The sequence below is a fragment of the Pecten maximus genome, chromosome 15, assembly GCF_902652985.1.
Source record: "Pecten maximus chromosome 15, xPecMax1.1, whole genome shotgun sequence".
Lineage (NCBI taxonomy): Eukaryota > Metazoa > Mollusca > Bivalvia > Pectinida > Pectinidae > Pecten > Pecten maximus.
In genome coordinates, this window is record NC_047029.1 from 12,175,795 (window position 1) to 12,184,798 (window position 9,004).

Sequence of the window (9,004 nt, forward strand, 5' to 3'; positions counted from 1 at the left end):
TGGAGGAAAGCCGGAGTACCCGGAGAAAAACCACCGGCCTACAGTCAGTACTCCGCAACTGCCCCACGTTGGTTTCGAACTCGCAACCCAGAGGTGGATAGCTAGTGATAAAGTGTCGGGACACCTTAACCTTAACCACTCGGCCACCGCGGCCCCTTACGACATAAAGTGAGATACAGCAAGCATACTCTTTCCACGCTCCAGCACGGGTTTTCTTGTTTCTTGTGCGGGGAGGGGCATTCAGTAATGGAAGTAGAAGAAGTAGAAATAACACGAAAACAAATAATCCGGTTGCTATAAATTCTATATACGGAGAGAGAATGCTTCAGAAATATGTCACGTCATATTAACATTTTAATATGAATATTTTGTTAAGATCTGATCCAAATAATAGAGTAACAGACTATCTTATTCCTATCTTATATTGATAATCGGACAACTGTATGCTGCCTTTAATGGATAGTTGTCGAACTTTGTCTACAACCAGCGCTGGGTAAATAAGCACCCAAGTAGAAACGTAATTCACACGCAAGCCACTCAAAACATGTGAATTGATATTCTGTTCCCATTGCAATGTTGGGGGATGTATCTTTTTCCATTTTGCTTCCATCGGCCACGAAGATATTGATTAATATATTTTCTATGAGTTATATACATTCCTAGCAAATGATATTGGGTGGTGACGATGTATCGTACAGAGAGGTCGCACAAAACATGTTAACAAAGATATCTGGTTCGTCGAAAGGTAGATTATATCGATATCTGATAGATAGCCACTGTGTACAGTTTTATCTACGTAAACCTATAGAAACTAAATATAAATGTATGTTAACTAAGTTTACAACATCCTCACACAAATTAAATATAGAAATAGGTAGACATAATAATATTACTCGAAGAAATGGAACCTGTAACAATTGTGATTTTGGTGACATCGAGGATGAGTTTCATTTTATTTTGATATGTCCATTATATACAGATCTGAGGGTAAAATATATGAAAAAATTTTACTACAAAAGACCATCTGTTTTTAAATTAATCCAACTCTTATCTGTTAATAATGTTAGAGAGTTGTCAAATTTAGGTAAATATCTTTACTTGGCTAGCAAAAGACAAAATTGATTAGTGTAGATAATTATATATCGAAAAATTTTCATGTACATGTACATGTATGTAACACTCTCCTGTACACATCTGTATTGCATATAATGTTTAATGTTATATATCTTGTACACCTGTATGCCTTATGGGTTTTGGTAAATAAAGAACTTGAATGCAATTTTTTTTTATTCAATTGAAATTTTACTTATAGTAAAAAATCAACATTAGCTCTTCTGAGTTATTAACACCTACTCAAACAGATATTTGAAAATGTTTGATATTAAAAAAACTGGTAAATAAAAAATGAATATGAATATAAAGGACAAGTTTGGACAATGTAAGAGTTGGGGATAGCCCTACCAGCGATGTCTGCTCTGGCTGCCACCACTTACACAGTGATTAATGTACTTCAAATAAAATAGGTAGATTTTAGAACTTTAAACATTGCAAAAACAAATAATTTGCAGTTGCAGAAAACAACTGTTTTGAAATATATATCTATTAAAATCATTTACCTCTTTAAACATAGCATATTTACACTATGTCTGCTACTTCCTTGGAAACGGTGACCGGAGGATATATATTTATCACAGGGAACATCTCCAAACCATTTCATTTTTTTTTCATTTCCGAACGTAGGCCTTTAACTTGCGTTGAATTAAATATATATACATATTTGACCGTTGGATGTTATATATATGTCTACATGTTTTGTCTACATGTGTTGCATTTTCATTTTGGCCCATACCAGCTACTTGTCATTGATTTGAATTGTGCGAATGAAGATGCACGCGCGGGATATTTTCAAATGTTTTCGCAGACACAACTTTAACTTTTATATTGATTTGCCCGATAGGGCAAATACTTTTAATATTTGCTTGCCCGAACCATCAATCAACTTGCTTAAATATAATTGTTGATAATGAGTCATCCTATTAATTTAACTCTTTAACTCATAAATCAAACAAGAACTACCGTAACATTGTTTTATTACGTTCTTACGTTTTAACACTGTTCTTGGAGTAAATAACTATATATTAATTGAATGAAAAAATTAAACTGACCCAACTAAACTGTCAATTGCAAGGTACACATTCAGAGTGCACTGCAGTGAAACCTCTCAATAATAACAATTATACTAGAAGTCTAAAGCTGGTCTACGCCTTCTCTGTCCTCCGGTCCAACACATGTTTAGAGCCCTGGCACATTTGTACTCTTTTACAGCCGGTCCACACACCGAAATGGCTATTAGATAGCCAAGCATTGCAGGATCAAGAGTTGGCCGTTGGTCACATAGCGTTCAATCATAGAATATGGTGCTGTAATGTCACGCTAGCCTCCGCCATCGGTCCACGCCAGCCGAAGGGTTCATGTTTCAACTTCTACCAAAAATATTACTCTTACTGTATCTTATTGTATTTTCTCGTACTGTTTCTATATCATGTGATTGTATTGGTATTCTCCGTGTCTTGATAAGGGACGGATTGCCTCGAAAATTTGACATTTTTCGTTGTCCACACTGTTAAAAGTATTTCAAATTGCCTCATATATATATATGTACATATACATATGTAATAGTGTTTGTACATCAATGCTCTATTCGAAGACAAATAATATGTCCTTTGAATACTCATCACTTCGTCAATATATAAAGTAACACAAATGACAGGGGAAGGACATTTTATGTCTCATGCCCTTACTGGGCATCGAACTTACGATCTACGACACCTAATCGCCTAGCCAGAAATACCTGCAGGTGATACCACTGCGCTACATCCACGTTCTATAAAGACCATTTCAATGGCTTAGTGATGGTTGGCCTGATACTAGGACAAGATAATAATGAAACAAGAGATATCTTTAAAAAGATAAACGGCATAGTTTTAATGCTGGTGGTTATAATGTAAAACTGCGCATGCTGGTGAAATAAATCAACGAACTAATGCATTTCAGCCCGGATAACAAAATTATATCAGTTTGAATCATTTTTGGTGATAATATAACTGCATTTGAATCTGGAATATAATTTTATTAATGTGTCATTTGAAAAGATACATTCACTTATTCAGCTTGCATTCAATCTTAACTTTGTTTCGTTCTTAACTGCATATCTGTATTTTGCATCTACCGCTACATTGACCAATCACATACTTCATCTTGACCAGTAACGCCACCTGTCGCGTCATATCCTGGGCCAAAAAAATATTATACGGCTATGACGAAAAACGTCATCGATACTTAAATTGTTATGTCCATGTATAATAATACATACCTTGATGCGAGTCGTACACATTACATGTATTCAACATAGTACAAATACGACAGAAAACCCTTCGAGCCAACAACACAGAGCATATGATACATACTATACATGGATATATCGACCGCAATTATAAGCCAAACGTCTTCAGTTTAGCGGAAGGATGTTTGTGGACATCAGACATGCAGAACTGTCAGTGTTATCTTATTTATTGACTTACCATATTTGCACTGATCGATATAGGCGGTTACCTCTGCTTAACAGGAACTGTTGATGTGATATGGTCAGTTGACCTCTAGATGAAATGTCACGTCACTCATAACGTATATATATATCTGCGCTGCCAGACGTGCATTTTTGTATCTCAATGATTCCGCTGATTTTGATATTGATCCTTTTTCTTTTGTTTTTGTCCTTCGACTTCTGATTGTTATGTCACCTGACCACGTTCAGCTTTGAATTAAATCACAAACGGCTAGGTTATTCTCAGATATGCCATCGGTTGATATCGGTTGTGAAATTTCAGTGTGATGACACTCGATATAGTGTAGTTCTACCACCAGTGTATACTTTTAAATGATAAATTGAATTTCAGAGTCTCAGAGCAAATCATCTACGAAAATTATCATATTTAGAAAATTCAAATCAGAAGGAAACTGATATTGAAAGATAGTTGCATTGCAAAATGCATATTTGTGAAATATACACTTTTTCGGCATAGCCGTATAATATTCTTTTGACCCCGGATATGACGCGACAGGTGGCGTTACTAGTCAAGATGAAGTATGTGATTGGTCAATGTAGCGGTAGATGCAAAATGCAGATATGCAGTTAAAAACGAAACAAAGTTCAGATTGAATGCAAGCTGAATAAGTGGATATATGTTTTCAAATGACACATTAATAAAATTATATTCCTGATTCAAGTGCAGTCTTATTATCACCAAAAATGATTAAAACTGATATAATTTTGTTATCCGTGCTGAAACGCATTAGTTCGTTGATTTGTTTCACCAGCAGTTTTACATTATAACTACCAGCATTAAAACTATGCCGTTTATTTTTTTTAATGATATTTCTTGTTTATACCTACGCCATTATCTTCCTAAATGTTAATTATACTACACCACAGAAAGTCGATGACATAATCAAATTGTCGCCATAGGTCACATTTTTGCATATATTTTAAAAGCCCATATCCAGAGTTCTCGACTTCCGTGTTACTCCTGGAATACAGCATTGGTTAAGGCATTTCCTCCTGACCCCATGTGACCTTTGACGGCGTGTTGGGAATAAATCATAAGAAATCAAAACATTTAAAACAGAGCACGTGTCTGGTTAAGTGAGGAAAGCATCACGCTGGGGAACTATTTAGGTTGTTGAATACAATATTAGCTGCAGATACAGAGTCCTGCTGGGATATCAAGGTTTTCCGGTACGTTCAATCTCAGACAAAAGCCGCTTAATACAAGTCTGCCTGAAAGAAAAATTTGATGCCTACAAGATCCGTTTTATCTTTTATAGGTTGTTCAAAGTATCAATATATATATATATACTGTATACCTTGTAATTTTCAGCCCCGTTTAATTTTCGTCATTTTCGCCCTTTGATGATAGGGCGAATTTAAGATGACGGCGGACATTTCAAGCTCAATTGCAGGATTTACAAGTTATCGTACATAGGCTAATTGTAGTCGGATCCAAAACATACCCTCTTACTATTCAAGTGTGTTTTATCCTATACAATTACAAGCAACACGTGTTATATATTTACACTAAATTCATAAAATCTATGCATGTGAAATAAAATCTAGATCTAGGCTGTAGCGTCGTTCAAGCTTGAATAGATAACCAGATTTGATATTAATAACTTCAGTCGGCAGTGCCGGTGTATTCTTCACATTGTAAACAGGCATGGTCTTCACACAAACTGATGACGTAGTTATCATGTACACAACAAGGGAGCACTCATTATACAGAATGGGGGTGACCATTATTTATGTTAAAGTTTATACGATAACTATCGTCACATCCCCCTCGTTTAGCACTTTAATTTAGTTCAGAGTTTCCCTTACTTACAGTCACTACAAACGCGGTTGTGCCATTTGACCTACACTGTCTTAACCGACTTATTAACACAACAACTGACTATAAACGTTTAACAAACTAACTACTAGGTGATCTGGAAAGTCCTTGGAACAATGTCTGAACAACCTACAATATGACTAGATAAGTGTTCTGTATGATTCAGAGATTCACATAAAGATTACGTAGAGTATCTTTAAATTAACAAACACACTACTGACTAGACATCTAGATAAACACGTGTATTTTGGCACTTCACTGTTGTTTTCGGTCGCGATTCAAGATGCAAACGTAGTCATTCAGGTAATTCGGTCTGTTCACTTCACGATTGGACCTCCTGAGCGTGACCTCTGCATGTGGCTCCTCATGGTCAGTAGTGGGAGGTGCCTGGTCCTCGTTGACATTCGGTGTGTCTGGAACATCTCCTTCTGGTGTCACATTTAACTGACCATCATCCTCTGTGAAAACTTCAGGAGTCTTATGGAGATGACGCCTGTTTCTCCGATAAGTCGAACACTCTTCAGTTTGAACCTTGTATGATCGAATGTTGACTTTTCCCTTTACACTGGCTTTAGTCCATTCCTTCCCTGGTCCTGTCGGTTTCATTCTGACCGTTTCTCCAGGCATTAGTTCAGCTAACGCCTTAGTGCCGCGATTGTAGTAATGTTGTTCTTTTCCTTTTCTTTGGTTTATGTCTTTCCTTGTCTCCGACGTAGGAATTGTGCTTGGCTCCAATAATGGCGTTGTTAATGGAAGCAAAGTCCTAGTCCTTCTACCGTACAGTTTTTGCACTGGGGATGACTTCACTATCTCTCCTGGCGTGTTCCGTCAATCCAAAATAGCAAGATAAGGGTCCCGTCGATCCTTCCTTGATTTTTCCAGAATTCGCTTTACGGTTTTCACCGCATTTTCCACCTTACCATTGGACTGTGGATATCTTGGTGAACTAGTGATGTGTTGGAATTCATTTTCTTTCGAAAAATCTGAGAATTATTTTCCGTTGAATGGTGGACCATTGTCAGACATTACTATGCATGGTAACCCATACCGCGAGAAATGAGACTTTAACTTTCTGATGACCTCGTTGCCCTTCTTGTCATGGAGGCGGTCAATCTCAACAAAATCAGAATAGTAGTCCACAGTGAAAAGGTAATCTTTTCCAGCTGTATGGAACAAATCCACACCTACCTTCTCCCATGGCCGATTCGGGGTTTCGTGTGGTATCATGGGCTCTCGGCTATTTTCAGCTGAGTAAGTATTGCAAGTCTTGCATGCCTGAATATGTTTTTCAAAATCTGAATACAGGTTTGGCCAATATAACGACTCCTTTGCTCTTCGCAAGCATCCCTGAAGGCCGATATGACTGGAATGCGCCCTTTCTATCATGTTTTGGCGCTCCGAGAATGGAACTATGACACGGTCATTCTTGAAGACTAAACCGTTCTGGATTGTTAGCTCCTCTCGAAATGGGAAGTATTTTTTTACTTCTAGAGAAAGTTGTTCCATGCTGTCCGGCCAGCCCCTGCGAATGACGCACATTAGCTCTGCAAGATTGGTATCAGTTTTGGTGGCTCGTGCTAACCTACGCAAAGTATCGGGTGATACTGCCAGATGCTTTACACCATTTACCTGTTCCACTTCTATGTTGTGACTCATATTTCGCCTTTCTTCATCAGTTGACGGCAAAAATGCCCTGCTCAATGTATCAGCCATGTACATGTGTGTGCCTTTTTTATAGATAATTGTATAGTCAAACCGCTGTAGATTGAGTAGCATCCGTTGTAATCGCTTTGGAGTGCTGAACAAGTTCTTCTTGTGGATAATCTCCAAAGGTTTGTGATCACTTTGTTTCCATATGTGTACTGCTCAAACTTTGTCATTCCAAAAACCACAGCTAGCAGCTCCTTCTCGATCTGGGCGTAGTTGCACTCGGTAGCCGTAAGCGCTCTTGACGCATACCCAACTGGGTGTCCTTCTTGGAGGAGGCAGGCTCCTAGCCCGTACTCCGATGCATCACACTGTAATATTGTCTGTTTCTTTGGGTCAAAATACCTCAACACCGGAGTGTCGGATAGTGTTGCCTTTATCTCACTAAATGCTTGGCCATGTACAGTCTCATCCCAAACAAACTCAGAGACCTTTTTCAAAAGGTCGCGTAAAGGAGAAGTCAGCTCAGACAGCCGTAGTGCGAATTTTTGCACAAAATTGATCATTCCCAGTAGACATTGTATGCCTGCCTTGTCCTTGGGAGTGGGCATCTCAGTGATGGCCTTGACTTTCGCCGGATCCATTTCTAAACCTCTTTCTGAGATTTCGTGGCCCAAGTATGTGACAGAACTTAGACATAGCTTTAATTTTTCCTTGTTCAGTTTTATATTCTTCTCGCGGCATCTGTCGAACAAAGCATGGAGTTTCCGGTCATGATCTTGCCTTGCCTCTGCGTCAGTGTCACCGCATCCAAACACAACGATGTCATCATGTATTGCCTTGGCTCCCTCTAGACCCTCCAGTGCTTCATCCAGCCTACGTTGAAACTCTTCTGGCGCTGGGGAGATACCAAAAGGCATTCTTATCCACCGATAACGGCCCCATGGCCTGCCAAATGTCGTCAAGTAACTGCTTTCCTCATCCAACTCAATATGCCAGAACCCGTCCTAGGCATCTACTACTGAGAACAGTCGTGCTTTGTTTAGCTCTGGAAGAATGTCCTCAATTGTCGGCATCGCATAATTATTCTTCTTGAGTGCCTTGTTTAGCGGTTTGGGATCAATACAGAGTCTCAAGTTCCCATTGTGCTTCTTAATCACCACAATCGATGAAATCCAGTCTGTTGGGGTGATAACTGGTGTTATCACACCAAGGTTTGTTAGTCTCACCAGTTCGTCCTGGACCCTATCTTTCAATGACACTGGTATTCGTCTCACTGGTATTTTGGTAGGTGGCACAGTGGGGTCTACCTCGAGGTGGAGTTTGCCTGCTAACTTCCCAAGTCCTTCAAACATGGTGTTGTCGGTTGTTGATGCCTGTAGGACTTCCTCCTTCGGAGCCTCAGCTTTCGGATATAAATTATGTTTATTCACAGTTATCAGATTCATGGCCTGTATCACACGTGCTCCTAGGATAGGCTTTACTGTTTGGTCGACAACTACAAATTCCACTGAATATTTTTTCCGGTTTTTCGGGTTACGGACCTGCACTCGTCTGACTCCAACTGGTGTCATCTCTAATTGATTGAACATCACTAGGGTCATGTCCGTCTCTGACAACTTTTCCAATTGAGGGTCATCAAACACTTGTAAATACTTTGATTTAGGCAACACATTGACGGTTGATCCACTGTCCAGCTGGCATTCTACCAACACCCCATTTATGTCAATGATAGTGTGAATCTTATTAGGCTGACCAACGTGTTTTATTGAGTTTACATCCTTCTTATGCACCGTAAATATAAACTCTTCATCTGAGCTTTCATTCACTTCCTCCAGCTGATATACCTTTGGTCTGTTCCTCCTATTCTGATTCCCATACACTTGGCGTGGTTTTGACCTACATTTTTTTTG